The sequence below is a fragment of the Adiantum capillus-veneris genome, chromosome 26, assembly GCF_014529385.1.
Source record: "Adiantum capillus-veneris isolate H3 chromosome 26, ASM1452938v2, whole genome shotgun sequence".
NCBI classification, from domain to species: domain Eukaryota; kingdom Viridiplantae; phylum Streptophyta; class Polypodiopsida; order Polypodiales; family Pteridaceae; genus Adiantum; species Adiantum capillus-veneris.
The window spans coordinates 113,474,133-113,488,713 of NC_140956.1; the positions used below are offsets into that span (position 1 = coordinate 113,474,133).

At 45.7% G+C, this 14,581-nt stretch overlaps 1 protein-coding gene across 1 annotated transcript in view; it reads right to left on the minus strand.

Moving 5' to 3' along the window:
- LOC147424015 (uncharacterized) overlaps positions 1-14,581 on the minus strand; it is a 46,755-nt gene that overhangs the window by 20,062 nt on the left and 12,112 nt on the right. The window lies entirely within an intron of this gene.

Consider the following 14,581-nt stretch of genomic DNA (forward strand, 5'->3'; position numbering starts at 1 on the left):
CCAAGAGTCGCACCAGTTCGACGAAAAGCCATGTCCCTTCAGTGAATGGCTACACCTTTACGTCGAAGGCTCACGACTCTACAGCAGAGGCACACAACTATTGGCTTAGAGTCATGTCTTTTGACCTATGGTCATGTCTCTCCATCGTGTCTCTTCAGTTTCTATATAAGAACACCCTTGTAATAAATTTCAATCAATCAATCAAACACAAAGTCTTCTAAGTCTTATCTCAGAGTCAAGTTCAAGTTTCTTAAGTCTTAATCATGAGTTTAAGTACTTAATTAAGTATTAGTTCCTAGAATCCTCGTAAAACGAAACGTCCATGCCTTCAGAAAACCCCTGCACCGAAAGGGTGAAGATGGAGGAAGCCTAAAGACGTGCACGTTTCACAGGAGATTCACTTATGACATCATGAGAACTTCCCGAATCAAATAACACAACAATTGTTCGACTATTCTCATTTCCATTACATTTGATGAGTTCATCCTCTTTGAAAGTCCCCTTCTACTTAGCTTCTGGCTCTACCCTACTCACAATATTCACTCAAGGGGTAGAGTCAAAAGTTGACGCAGTAGAAGTTTCCTTTTTAGATTCTTTCTTAGGACGTTTCTTTTTCATGTGACCTACGACTGAACAATGGAAGCACCTACGTTCCTTTGCATACGATGCTTGTTCTTCTCTACTTAATTGATGAGCAATCTTTCTATCAGGTGTGAGTTGAGGTTTATCAGATTTTTCTTTACCCTTATCCTTAGATTTATCGCTCTTTGATTGAGATTGAGATGGACAATTAATTTGAGAAGAACTGAGAGAGATCTTTTTATGGTTATCATTTCCATTAGAATTCTTGTCCTTGGACGAATCATGAGAGAAAGAGTTACCATTCCTTAAGGCCGTCTTGAGCTTACCCTTGTTGTGCTTCATCTCTTGGAGTTGAGCCAAGCGTATAGCATCTTGCAATGTCTTTGGATCATCGGCTTCCATATCAAACTTGATCGAGTGGTCCAAACCAAAGAGAAAGGCCTCTAATCTTTTCCCATCCGATTTCCGCAATTGTCCACCTAATTGCGACACAGTTAGCATACAACATCACTGGTTTACCTTGAGACAAAGCCCGAAAATCCTCTTTCAATCGCTTCAGGTACTATGGAGGTAAGAAGCGAGTCTTTAGATCCTCCTCGAACTCCTCCCAACTAAGCTTGAGAGGGGGAACGAGAAGAGACTCGGAATAGGCAGCCTTGTGGGCCTCTTCCTTCTCCATTAACTCATCCTTCCAAGTGATGGCATCACCCGTGAGATGCATGGAAGCCAAGAGAACTTTGTTATTATCTTACTTTTTAACAACCACAAAATAGGATGTAAATTGATAACCAAGAATAAATGACAATAGCATCCATCTTACTGTCATACTTACTGAACGTGATCTTCTTGGGAATGGTTCATTGGTCGTCCGTGTAGCAATGGTCGCCTCCGTGGTGGTCTTGGCAAGCTTTTCGTAATCGGGCTCCAAAGAAGAGGTATCGAATCGCACCGCCAAAGTGGTGATGAGATCACGCATGATTTGCCTTTCTTGTCTATGCGCCTCGACCTCAGCCTCATGCTCCGGTCTACAAGACAAGCATCTACCTCACGCTCTCGTCTACGAGTCTCGACTACAGCCGTCAATCAACGTTCCTCTTGCACTGCCACTTCCGCACGCTCTAATCAATGTGTCTCCTCCACTTCCAAATGCTCTTGTTGTCGAGCTTCGTCTTGCCGCATCATCATCATGCGCATCATAGTATCCATAGGATTTGGTGGCAAAGAGGGAGGGATAGGGGGAGGGCTCATGGGAGGATTCGTAGGTGAAACTTGCTCGCCTTCTTGATTGGTGGAGGTCTCCATATCGCTAGGAGTCTTGACCATGCAAGGATTTCTCCTCTTGGTTCAAGGAAGGTCGCAGACTAATCTTCGGAAGACTTATCTACCCCCTCGTCGACGTGCCCCGCATGCAACACCCGGTATACAATTGGTTGCTATTTCTGACACTCAAGGCACTTAGCTCTACATGCAATGGCAGGCCTGTTGTTCCAAGAGTGGGAGGAGTATACACCGAAGGGCTGCCAACACAACCAAAAACACGAGAGAAAAATCAATTTTGGGGATTAGCGAATTAGCGCAAAATCTTCAAAGCTCTGATCCCAATGTCAGCTGCAACGGAATTGAAATGGTGAAGACCTAGTTTTACACTTGCACAAATCCTTCAACTTCTTTCCTTGCGTTAGTGATTCCTTTTAGCTTCAATGATTGTTCCTTTTACTTTCTCCTGAAGAGAGGGGTTGAGAGAATGCAGTAGAGAGGTATAGAGGGAGAGAGAAAGAGAGAGAAGAGGAGAGCAACACCCGATGGGGTCCCAACCAACCCTCTCAAGGGCCCCCACACCGTTGCCGATGTAAATATTTGCTTTAGATTGCGTAAATGGAATGTACACACAATGCAATACCTCAATACAGACTCTTACTGACTCGAATGATGACAATCACCGTGGTAACTCCTCAGGAAGAGGCACCTCCAGGGCTGATTCGATGCACCTTTGGATCCTTCTCGATGTGGGATTGCGGATGGCCACCAAGGGGTTGATCTGCACTCCCAATGCGAGAGGAATGATGTCACAAGACGGGCACCACGTGCCAATAGAAAAGAGCAGACTGAACAGTCTTTTAGCACTTCAATAACAAGTGTAGAGAGAGAGAGAGAGACGACATGCGACACGGAGTGGCGGAATTCCACCCCAGAGAGTATTGGCCCCAAACCTTGGCGTCCCTTTCGGTATTTCTTTATATTGCATCAACACAGTACAAGCCGGTACTCCAGACTCTGCACCTTCTCCAAGAAGCATGCCAGAGAATGAGCCCTAACATCATATTTAAAGGCCCTTGGCCTGAAAAGCAGTTTACATGAAAAGCCTTCAAACTCAAAAGCTTCTGGTCCAAAAAGCAATGCCAAAAGTTACCTGCATAATTTACAGAAATCCGTATAGCTGCCACGTCATCAGCCAGTGCAAAACGCGAAAATCCGTACAACCTGCGACATCATCATGTCAACGCAATTTTCGAAAACTGCCACGTCACCAGCTGCGCGTCCTGCTTAATTTTAATCTTTATGTCACTTGGGGCCCCATCGGACGGGGTCCCCATAAGTTGGTAGGACTTCTTCTATTACTTGCTCTTCTTAGGGTTTGGGCCCCTCTTGGCTCCTTTCTTTAGGCTTTGACACGTCAGCAGTTTGTTACAAATGAAGGGCTGAAAACGCAAATCTCGACGAGGCCGATGATGGACAGCAATAGAGCACTCAATCCCGACGAGGGAATGGCCGAGGGGAGGCTCGATGGGCTGTCGAAGTACCAAACTGCAACAGAGTGCTGGCCTGATGACCTGCTACTATCTGTTGACTTGTCACAGGGAATGGGCTGAAAACTGAAAACGTTGGCCTGACTTGATAGTATCTGCTAGCGCTAAGGCTGAAGACTTCAAACACTGGCTTATCCGCCCAAAAACGTTGGTTGCCTTGCAGATTGAAAACGTTGGCTGAATTGGAGCACAAATGCAAGAGGCTCTTTGCTCTGCAACAAACGCTAGTGCATCTGATGATTAAACTCTACCAGATGCCTGTCTCTATGAGTATTGATAAGGGCTTATTAATGATTTTCGGCTGAGGTAGGGCAACTGTCCACACCAGGTCACCCAACAAATAAATCATAAAAATGATTTATTAAAGTTGAGCCAACGGGTGTCCGTTTGGGTGAAATTGTCGCACAACCGCCCACCCGGGGATCCAATCGACGTGGGGAATGGCTTGTTGGATTCCTCTAACCTAGAACTACATGCACGTCATGCCAGATGCCCACCGTACTATAATAACATCTGTCAAAACGCGTGTAAAAACCATTTATGCAAGAGGGTTCCAAAACTAAAAAACCTTATCTAATGGATTTGTCCGAACATGCAGGTCCTACGGACAGGCTCACAAAATTGCCAGTACTAATCCTCCTAGGATTCTAGACATCCCTATCTAGGAAGGGGAAAATGTTAGGTGCAACGGAATGAATGTTTGCGCTTTGCTCAAGATGAGTGCTCCAAATTGTGCTCAAGGTTACTTTTGTTCTTATGGAAGGTAGAGCCTTCCGTTCTTAATGAGAGAATGCTATGATCACAGACAAAGTGAATGGACATTGTGCGTGCAAGTGTATGAGACTGAGAGATAGAGAGTGAAGAGAATAATACGACACCAGAGACGTTGTAAAACACTCCTCGGAAGGCCCCATTCGTTGGCGAGAGTGGTCTACTTATGATTGCACAAACTGGTACAAATGGTATGCATGAGACTGATGCAAGTCTAGGCTATGTCGACGACGACGACGACGATGGGGATGACGAGGCCGACACTAGGGCTGAAATCTGCAATCTTGTATCTGCTGTCCAAAAACGCTATGGGCTAAAATCTGCGGCTAGTCCAAAAACACTAATTTTGGGGGCTGTTTCTATGGGTCTTTGTCGCTGAAAATCTGCAGGTTTAGAGCTGAAAACTGAGGTTTCTTTAGGCTGAAAACTGATGGTCTTTCCGGGCTAAATCTGCTACTTCTTTAGGGGCTGAACTTGTAGTTTCTTCATTGCTAAAAACGCTGCCTAAAACTGTCCAAGGCTGAAATCTGCAAGCGCTAGGAATGTTCAAAAATGCTAGGGCTACAATTTCCAGAAAACGCTAGGATCTGGGGTCTTCTGGCGGCGGCAAGGCTGATGCAAAACGCTAGGATCTGGGGTCTTCTGGCAATGGCAAGACTGATGCAAAACGCTAGGCGAGGGTGCTTGATGGAGAAAACGCTAGCGGAGGTTCTTGCTTGGAGGGAAGTACAGCCAAGTTCTTGTTGGAGAAGTTGCATATTGAGCTTCGCTCTTGTTGCCTCTTCTGCCAAATAGTGCTAACTCTAGTTTGCTTATATACAAACTTAGCAAAATTGCCCTACCTAGTTTCCAACAAAAGTTACTTAAACATAATAAGTGAAAAATATCAAAAATAGGTAAAATAGGCTAAATGCATTGGAAAATTCTCCTGATGGATTCTGATGGGAATGCTTATCATCATGCTGTGTGCAACCAGAGGATATGCATCTACACTAAGTGACTGGGCATGCACGGTCTACGAATAGACTCACAAAAGTGCCAGATCACTTCTAATCTAGACTAACTGGAACCTGATCATGCTGTAGCTTGTCCACGGACACATAGGGTTGGATGTGTCACGTGACATCCCCTCCTTTTTAAAGTGAGGTATTGGTACCGAACTGTATGGCGTCGAGGGAGATCGCCAATAGCATCCGGAATCCTGGAAGGGACTCTTCGCCGGCCCACTCTGATGTGTGGGTCGTACGGTACTTGAACTTCATAAAGGTTTGAAACGCTTGCTTCTTTGGGCCGCGCCGAAAGCGACACAGTCTTCTATGGCTCCTTCAATGCTTCAACTTCGTCAAGAGTCATACTTCTTTCTTCTTCAAGAATCTCCATGGCTGAAAATTCCTGAAACCATTTCCAACACAAAACCATGAACATACCTATTCCATGTAAAGTGAGTGGGAAAAATCTTGTCTTCTCTAAAGATTGTGTATACAAGGTAGATGAACATAGAGACGGAGTGACAAACCGTTCATCAAACACATGCAAACAATGAGATCGAATCTTTCTCTTTTGATCTAGAGCAATCAACTGTGGCAATTCACGACGGAAATGCCCCTGCTTGGTGCTCATACTTTCATGTGCTCGTTCAACGAATGTAAGGTGCAGCGGAATGAATGTTGTTCTTTCTCAAGATGAGTGATCCATATTTGCTTAAGGTTTCTTTTAGTTCTTATGGAAGGGAGAGCCTTCCGTTCTTAATGGAGAGTGCTATGATCACGAACAAAGTGAGTGGACACTGTGCATGCAAGTGTATGAGACTGAGAGATAGAGAGAAGAGAGATACGACACCAGAGACGTTGTAAAACCCTCCTCCGAAGGCCCCACTCTCGTCGGCGAGAGTGGTCTACTTATGATTGCACAAATGCGTACAATGATGATGCATGGACTGACGCAACTCGATGCTATGTCGGTGACGACGACGAGGATGGCGACACTGACCTAAGGGCTGAAATCTGCAAGCTTCTGTCTGCTGTCAAAAACGGTATCTGCTGAAAATCTGGGGCTGTTTTGGACTGCTGAAAAACGCAGGTTTGGCTGCGTTTTTGGGAGGCTGAAATTGCTTGTCAAAACGCTGATGTCTGCAGTGGTTTAGGGTTGAAAAACGCTGCTTATCTGATGTTGAAAACGCTGCTGTATCTGATGTCGTTAGGGCTGAAACGCTAGTAGTTGCAAACCAAAAACACTGGAGATGCTAGTCTTTCCAAAACGCTAGGGAATGGGACTGCTGGCGATGATGCTTGGGAGTGGAAACGCTAGATGCAAGGGAGCTACTGCGGTCCAGAATTGCTGAAAACGCCAAGGCAATATGGGGGCTGGCGATGAGCAAAACGCTAGGGCTGATGGGGTCTTGAGGGTTCTTGCTGAGAAGGTGCCTGTTGAGCGTGGAGCTCCTACTACCTCTTCTGCCATTTAGTACTAACTTTGGTTTGCTTAAATATTTTCTTACCCAAATTACCCTACCTACTTTTGTTGAAAAGTCACTTAAATTAATAAGTGAAAAATGTCAAAAATAGGAAAAATAGGCTAAAATCACTGGAAAATTCCCCTAACTGATTCTAATGGATTCTGATGGACATACTGATGATCATGCTGTGTGCAACCAGAGGATATGCATCTATACTAAGTGACTGGGCATGCACGGTCTACGAATAGACTCACAAAAGTGCCAGATCACTTCTAATCTAGACTGACTGGACTGATTGAACCTTGATAATGCTGTAACTTGTCCACGGACACATAGGGTTGGATGTGTCACGTGACATCCCCTCCTTTTCAAAGTGAGGTACTGGTACCGAACTGTATGGCATCGAGGGAGATCGCCAACAATTTCCAAAATCCTAGAAGGGACTCTTCGTCGGCCCACTCTGATGTGTGGGTCGTGCGGTACTTGAACTTCATAAAGGTCTGCAACGCTTGCTTCTTTGGGCCGCGCCGAAAGCGACACAAAGTCTTTTGTGGCTCCTTCGATGCTTCAACTTCGTCTAGAGTCGTGCTTCTTCCTTCTTCAAGAATCTCCATGGCTGAAAATTCCTGAAACCATTTCCAACAAAAAAACATAAACATACCCATTCCATGTAAAGTGAGTGAAAAAAATCTTGTCTTCTCTAAAGATTGTGTATGCAATGTAGATGAACATAGAGACGGAGTGCCAAACGACAATGGGAGCACGAGGCCACCACATATGTCACAAGGGACTGCTCTCAAGCTTCCATGGAGGGCTCCAATGCGTAGGGCATACTCACAATAGGGGGGGTAGAAGCAGTGCCAACACTGAAAATGGGGGAGTAGGGCCTCCTAAATAGCCATCAGGGAGAGGGGGCGCTAGGAAGAGAGAGAGGGTGAGTGAGTGAGAGTGAGAGAGTTAGTTTGCATTGGTAAGTGTGCCACTTGGCACACTTACTTAATAACTTTAAAAACCCTTCAACTTTCACTTTTAAAAATCCCTAGGCTATTAATGAAATGTGCAAATTAACTCAACTGCACACACAGATGCTACTAATGAAATTGTTAGCTGCTCCCCAGCGCAATGCCGTACCGACACTGCTCTTGCATTACCTGTTCGCACTTGTCCGGTCATTTGGTCCGGCATAGACAATTTAAAAATACCTTAACTGACTTATCCTAAGGTCGTAAAATGATTCAGACCTTAGGGTGGACCCCATCTCATTCCTGTGCTTGCACTAGCACGCGTAATTTTCTGAGCCTGAAATCTGAGGCTACTATCTACCCCTTCATTGAAGACCCGATTTCCCAATCGCTAGGGCTTCAAGGTATTTTCTGCTAGGGTCTCCCTGAGGTGCACTGGCCCAAACTTGGGCACACCTGAGGCCCCAAAACTGCTAAATCTTTTCTGATGTGCACACAACTAATTAGATAATTCTTTTCACGTAAATAAATTAATTATTTACAAAGTCTGACTTAGTTACATCCTGGGGAGCAGCTAACAATTTCATTAGTAGCATCTGTGTGTGCAGTTGTGAGTTAATTTGCACATTTCATTAATAGCCTAGGGATTTTCAAAAGTGAAAGTTGAAGGGTTTTTTAAGTTATTAAGTAAGTGTGCCAAGTGGCACACTTACCAATGCAAACTAACTCTCCCTCTCACTCTCACCCTCTCTCTCTTCCTAGCGTCTCCTCTCCCTGATGGCTATTTAGGAGGCCCTACTCCCCCATTTTCAGTGTTGGCAGTGCTCCTACCCCCCCTATTGTGAGTATGCCCTACGCATTGGAGCCCTCCATGGAAGCTTGAGAGCAACCCCTTGTGACATAATTATTCCTACAACAAAAACAAGGGAGAAGCACGCAAAATGCACACACACATGCTTGCTGTAATTTTCTGCACATAACCTGAAAATGTTACCTGAGCACCTTCCAGAGCCGAAAAAGAGACCTTTTCCGCGATGGAATTGCACGAAACTTGGTGTACGCGTAGTGTAGGTAGAGAAGAACTAGATTCTATATGTATTTTGCTGAAATTCAACCTAAAGGAGGTGATTAAGGGCTGAAAATAGAGAATTTACAGCCACCGCACTCTACGAAGAGAGTGCCTGTTGCAACTTCTCGCGATGAAACCTCACCAAAAGCTGGCTATGGCTATGAGAGCCCTTGTTCTAGACAATGGGAGCACGAGGCCACCACATATGTCACAAGGGGCTGCTCTCAAGCTTCCATGGAGGGCTCCAATGCGTAGGGCATACTCACAATAGGGGGGGTAGGAGCACTGCCAACACTGAAAATGGGGGAGTAGGGCCTCCTAAATAGCCATCAGGGAGAGGGGGCGCTAGGAAGAGAGAGAGGGTGAGAGTGAGTGAGAGTGAGAGAGAGTTAGTTTGGATTGGTAAGTGTGCCACTTGGCACACTTACTTAATAACTTTAAAAACCCTTCAACTTTCACTTTTAAAAATCCCTAGGCTATTAATGAAATGTGCAAATTAACTCACAACTGCACACACAGATGCTACTAATGAAATTGTTAGCTACTCCCCAGCGCAATGCCGTACCGACACTGCTCTTGCATTACCTGTTCGCACTTGTTTGGTCATTTGGTCCAACATAGACAATTTAAAAATACCTTAACTGACTTATCCTAAGGCCGTAAAATGATTCAGGCCTTAGGGTTATTATTCTAAGGACCCCATCTCATTCCTGTGCTTGCACTAGCGCGCGTAATTTTCTGAGCCTGAAATCTGAGGCTACTATCTACCCCTTCATTGAAGACCCGATTTCCCAATCGCTAGGGCTTCAAGGTATTTTCTGCTAGGGTCTCCCTGAGGTGCATTGGCCCAAACTTGGACACACCTGAGGCCCCAAAACTGCTAAATCTTTTCTTATGTGCACACAACTAATTAGATAATTCTTTTCACGTAAATAAATTAATTATTTACAAAGTCTGACTTAGTTACATTAGGCACAAGGCCGTTCCTTCCCGTAAGGGACTTGGGCGCGAAGCCGTACTTTCCCGTAAGGGACTTAGGCGCGAAGCCGTACTTTCCCGCAAGGGACTTGGGCGTGAAGCCGTACTTTCCCGTAAGGGACTTAGGCGCGAAGCCGTACTTTCCCGTAAGGGACTTAGACGCGAAGCCGTACTTCCCGTGAAGGGCCTTCCCGTAAGACGGGAGATTCCTACAAAACAAACCACACAAAGCAACAATTCTCAATGCGTATCAACACCTTATACCTGTCGCTCCTTGCTCGGAGAATCGACCTCCGTACTCAATCGTCACACGAACACTTGCAGTTTCCGTCGCCAACCTCTGCTCCAGAATCCCAGCGCTAGCACTCTCTGCTGCTTCCGGCATGCTGGAAACTGGAAAGCTGGCTGTCCTTTTATAGGCCTTGGCACCTGGCAGGAATAGGGCCACAAAAGCAGGGCCCTGGCGCCCTAGAGAGAGGAGAGAGAAGGATCGCTGCAGCTGGCGCTTTTTAGAGACAGGAGAGAGAAAGATCACAGCTTTCAGCCCCCTGCGTAGCTATTAGCGCTGGCTTTTTAGAGACTTGCTTTATTTTATTAATAAAGGCCTGGTCACTTAAAAGTGACTGGCCACTTTAATAAAATAAAGTGTGAACCTGTTCAAACTTTAAAAACTCACTTAGTTAATGGAAACAATGCTACACGGACACATTCCAGGCGTCCCCGAGTGCAGGACACGACACAGATGCAATGCAGACACAGACTCCTCGCAAAAAACATCTGTCCTCCCATGACTGTTCCTGCTTTTCGTAAAAAGCTTCATTGAACCCATCTTTATTCTTGTGTTTGCGTTCTTACGCGTATTTTCTTACTCAGTTCGGATTTCCTCCTTAGCCTACGGAATGCCCCCTTACTGATACACACGTCACCCATCATGTGACGCATCAGGGACACTCGTAACCCGGCCCTTTCCACCGAACTTACGGAAACTCCTTCGCGATGTTTACCGTCACCCATCAAATGACACATCAGAGTTTGTCCGTTCTTGATGGCAGTTCCTGTAGCTACAATCTTTTAACAGTTCTTAGTGCACATAATAAAATATCCTTAAAAAAAGAGATTAATCATTAAAAATAAGAAAATAGTCCAATTAGCAACACTATTTGTAGACCGTGCATGCCCTGTCACTTAACATAGATGCATATCCTCTGGTTGCACACTGCATGATCATCAATATTCCCTTCAAAATCCATCAGATTCAGTCAGGGGAATTTTCCAGTGTATTTAGCCTATTTTCCCTATTTTTGATATTTTTCACTTATTATTTTTAAGTGACTTCCCAACAAAAGTAGGTAGGGCAATTTTGCTAAGTTAATATATAAGCAAACCCAAGTTAGCACTTTCTGTCAGAAGAGGCAGCAGGAGCTCCCCGCTCAACAGGCACCTTCTCAACAGAACCCCAACAGTACCCCTAGCGTTTTTTATCTCCATCACCGTCTCCCTCTAGCCCTTGGCGTTTTCAGCTTGCATCATCGCCAACAGTCCTCCAAGCCCTGGCGTTTGCAGATCGCTAGCAGCAGTACCAAATCCCCTAGCGTTTTCCAGTTTGCCATCGCCGGAACTTCCCAGACAGCCTAGAGTTTTTGCTAGCGTTTTTCACTTGCAGCAGCGTTTTGGTTTTCAGCCATAATTGCAGCAGATGTTCAGCGTTTTTCAGCAGTCCACACGACAGCAGTTTCAGCCCTAGTTGGATGCAAAAGATCCCCCATTTTCAGCATCAAAAAACGCAGCCAAAACAGTCATTTTCAGCCACCGAAACAGTCCCGAAATTCAGCAATTAGAAGACCACAGATTTCAGCCCTGAAGTCGTCGTCGTCACCACCGTCGTCGTCGTCGACATAGTCCCAAGTTGCATCAGTCCATTGCATCCGCATTGTACCACTTTGTGCAATCAATAAGTAGACCACTCTCGCCGACGAGAGTGGGGCCTTCGGAGGAGGGTTTTACGTCTCTGGTGTCGTATCTCTCTTCTCTCTCTATCTCTCAGTCTCATTCACTTGCACGCACGGTGTCCATTCACTTTGTTTGTGATCATAGCACTTTCCATTAAGAACAGAAGGCTCTCCCTTCCATAAGAACTAAAAGGAACCTTGAGCACAGTTCGGAGCACTCATCTTGAGCAAAGCGCAAACAATCATTCCACTACACCTTACATTGGTATCAGAGCTTTGGCAGTGTTCTGTATCACTCAAGGAAAGAACCACAAGAACCACAAGATTTTTTTTTGCTTGTTGAGGTCCCACGAACCCAAGTTCGCTTGGGCGTGTCGATTCCTAATCGTGTTTTATTGAAGAGTGACAGAAATCCCAAGAAAGAAGGGCTTGTCCAACCTCCCCTTGTGTCTCTTTTCACTCATTGAGAGCAGACTATGCACTTAGCGGCCGGCCAATCGACGTGAGGTGGGAAAAAGCAACCTTGGTGTGAGCGCAAGGCCGCCAAGGGGTGCGCCCGCGGAAAGGAGTAGAACTCGGGTGAAGAGAAGATCCTTCTTAAACGCGATTTTCATGCGAAAGAAAACCTCAAGAACCTCAAGACCCTCAAGAACCCAAGAACCTCGTGAACTTAAGAACCAAATATCATAGTGCATGGTCGTCACCCGAAGCGGAATGGATACTTCGCATACAGGTGATGAGCATGAGAGAGGCGACGAAGGATTCTCCCCACCAAGAGATTTTTCCAACCCTCCCCCTTCGCCATCTACGCCACGAGTTGTACTAACTCCTATGGAGATGATGGTCAAGTCAATGATGGACATGATGCTGGCACAATAAGAAGCGACTCGCATTACAATGGAATGAAATGAAAGAAACGCAATACAACAACAAGAAGCAAATCGAGCTGCGTTGGCACAACAAGAAACCAATCGCCTTGCTTTCGATGGCGAGCGCGATGAAAGAAATGACCGAAAAGCAGAAAGGGAGGCCGAGCGTGCCGCTCAAAGAGATCTACGCACTCAAGAATTGCTTCGACAAGTGCTAGCCTCGAAGACCGAACCACCCAAAGATCGTGGGAGTTCCTCAAGTGGTGCAAGCCACGATGCAGATTCCAACCATCCAGTCACAAAGAAGTTGACTTTCAGTAAGTATGACAGTAAGATGGATGCTACGGTTATTCATTCTTGGTTGCATCAATTTAATGCTTATTTTGCGACAACTAAGAAGACAGGAAATAGCAAAGTTTTGACGGCAGCTACGTACCTTGCCGGTGATGCCATCAATTGGTACCACGCATGGCAAGAGGCACAGCTAGCCGAGCACCTAGAGGAAGCCGACGGATTCACGTCCCTTTCCTTCAATTGGGCTGATTTCCAAGACAAGCTCAAGGCACGGTGTCACGTGACACATCCCAACCCTATGTGTCCGTGGACAAGCTACACCACAACAGGGTTCAGTCAGTCCGATCAGTTTAGAGTAGCAGTGATCTGGCACTTTTGTGAGTCTATTCGTAGACCGTGCATGCCCAGTCACTTAGCATGGATGCATATCCTCCGGTTGCACACAGCATGATCATCGGAATTCCCATCAAAATCCATTAGCATCAGTTAGGGGAATTTTCCAGTGCATTTAGCCTATTTTCCTATTTATTGGTTATTTTCACTTATTATTTTTAAGTGACTTTCCAACAAAAGTAGGTAGGGCAATTTTGCTAAGTTAATATATAAGCAAACCCAAGTTAGCACTTTTTGGCAGAAGAGGCAGCAGGAGCACCTTGCTCAACAGGCAACTTCTCAACAAGACCAACCCCCGCGACTACTCTGGCGTTTTCTCCACAGAAGACCTAGCGTTTTTGCATCAGATCAGCCTTGGCGATTTGTGCACAGCAGATCAGCCCCGACGTCATCACGACACAACAGATCGGCCTAGCGTTTTTGCATTCGCAGAACCCCGGCGACAAAAGGACAATTTCAGCCCCTTGCGTTTTTGGATTTCAGCAGCAAATTAAGACCGGCATTATTCACCTAAAGTGTAGCAGATTCAGCCCGTAAAGACCATCAAATTTCAGCCCTAAGAAACCTCATTTTTCGGCCAAGAAAACGCAGCCAAAACAGTCATTTTCAGCCACCGAAACAGTCCCGAAATTCAGCGATTAGAAGCTCTCATATTTCAGCCATCGTCATCGTCGTCGTCGTCGTCGTCGGCATAGACCAAGTTGCATAGTCCATTGCATACGCATTGTACACCTTTGTGCAATCAAAGAATAGACCATTCTCGCCGACGAGAGTGGGGCCTTCAGAAGAGGGTTTTACAACCCCTCGGTGTCGTATCTCTTCTCTCTCCTTCTCTCAGTCTCATTCACTTGCACGCACAATATCCACTCACTTTGTTCGTGACCACAGTACTCTACAAGACGGAAAGCTCTCTCTTTCCCCCAAAGAACTAAAAGGAACCTTGAGCAATAAAGATCACTAATCTTGAGAAAATACAACATTCATTCCGCAGCACCTAACAATGGTATCAGAGCTTTGGAAGTGTTCTGCATTACTCAAGGAAAGAACCACAAGAATTTTTTTGCTTCTTGTGATCGCACGAACCCAAGTTTACTTGGGCGTGACGATTCCTAGTCGTGTTTTGTTGAAGAGTGATAGGAATCCCAAGAAAGAAGGGCTTGTCCAGCCTGCCCTTGTGTCTCTTTTTACTCATTGAGAGCGGACCGTGCACTTAGCGGCCGGCCAATCGACATGAGGTGGGAAAAAGCAACCTTGGTGTGAGCGCAAGGCCGCCAAGGGGTGCGCCCGCAGAAAAGGGTAGAACTCGGGTGAAGAGAAGATCCTTCTCCGACGCGATTTGCAAGCGAAAGAACACCTCAAGAACCTCAAGAACCCTAGATTCTCATGAATCAAGGACCTCAAGAACCCAAGTTCCCCGTGGACTTAAAACCCAAGACCCCAAGAACCCACAAG